The sequence below is a fragment of the Prionailurus bengalensis genome, chromosome A3, assembly GCF_016509475.1.
Source record: "Prionailurus bengalensis isolate Pbe53 chromosome A3, Fcat_Pben_1.1_paternal_pri, whole genome shotgun sequence".
NCBI lineage: Eukaryota > Metazoa > Chordata > Mammalia > Carnivora > Felidae > Prionailurus > Prionailurus bengalensis.
Window position 1 is genome coordinate 101,909,350 of NC_057354.1, and position 800 is coordinate 101,910,149.

General features: G+C 40.0%; 1 pseudogene; it reads right to left on the reverse strand.

Annotated features, from left to right (window-relative positions):
• Positions 1-474: 474 nt before the first annotated feature.
• LOC122467460 lies at positions 475-592 on the reverse strand (annotated as a pseudogene).
• Positions 593-800: the final 208 nt, after the last annotated feature.

Sequence of the window (800 nt, forward strand, 5' to 3'; positions counted from 1 at the left end):
TGTCACCACTAATTCTCCAGTCTATACCTCTCTTCTCTATGTCTCACACCTGATGTTTGTTCAGTCCTCTCTTTTCCAGCATCTCCTTCGACTGTTGCTGGGTTTTTTTTTGTTTGTTTGTTTACTTACATTTGAAAGAGGCAGAGAGACCAGGAGCAGGGGAGGGAGGGAGGGAGACAGAAAGAGAGAGAGTCCCAAACAGGCTCTGTACTCAACACAGAGCCCAATGTGGGGCTCCATCCCATGAACCGTGGGATCATGACCTGAACAGAAATCAAGAGTCAAATCCTCAACTGACTGAGCCACCCAGGTGCCCTTTACTGTTTTAAACACTTACTGATTTCTTGTTTTTCAACATCTTCTAGTTTCTTCAATATAAGCTGAGGTCATTGACTCAGGTTATTTGATGGAATACGGGATGCTCAATTAAATTTTCATTTCAAATACATTTTTAGCGTAAGCATATCTCAAATATTTCATGGGACATGTCTGTAGTAAATAACATTTCATTCTTTATCTGAAATTCAAATTCAGCTGGGTATCCTCTTTTTTAGTAACAAACTATAGACATGATCCCTGAAAGTATAGTCTTTATTCTGTAATTTTTTTTGAGACCTGTCTCCATTTCTAATAGAATTATTTTTTAAAAATTTTTAAACGTTTATTTTTGAGAGAGAGACAGAGCTTGAGCAGGGGACGGGCAGAGAGAGAGGGAGACATGGAATCTGAAGACACAGAATCTCCAAGCTCTGAGCTTAGGGTACAGAGCCTGATGCAGGACTCGAACCCACAAACCATGA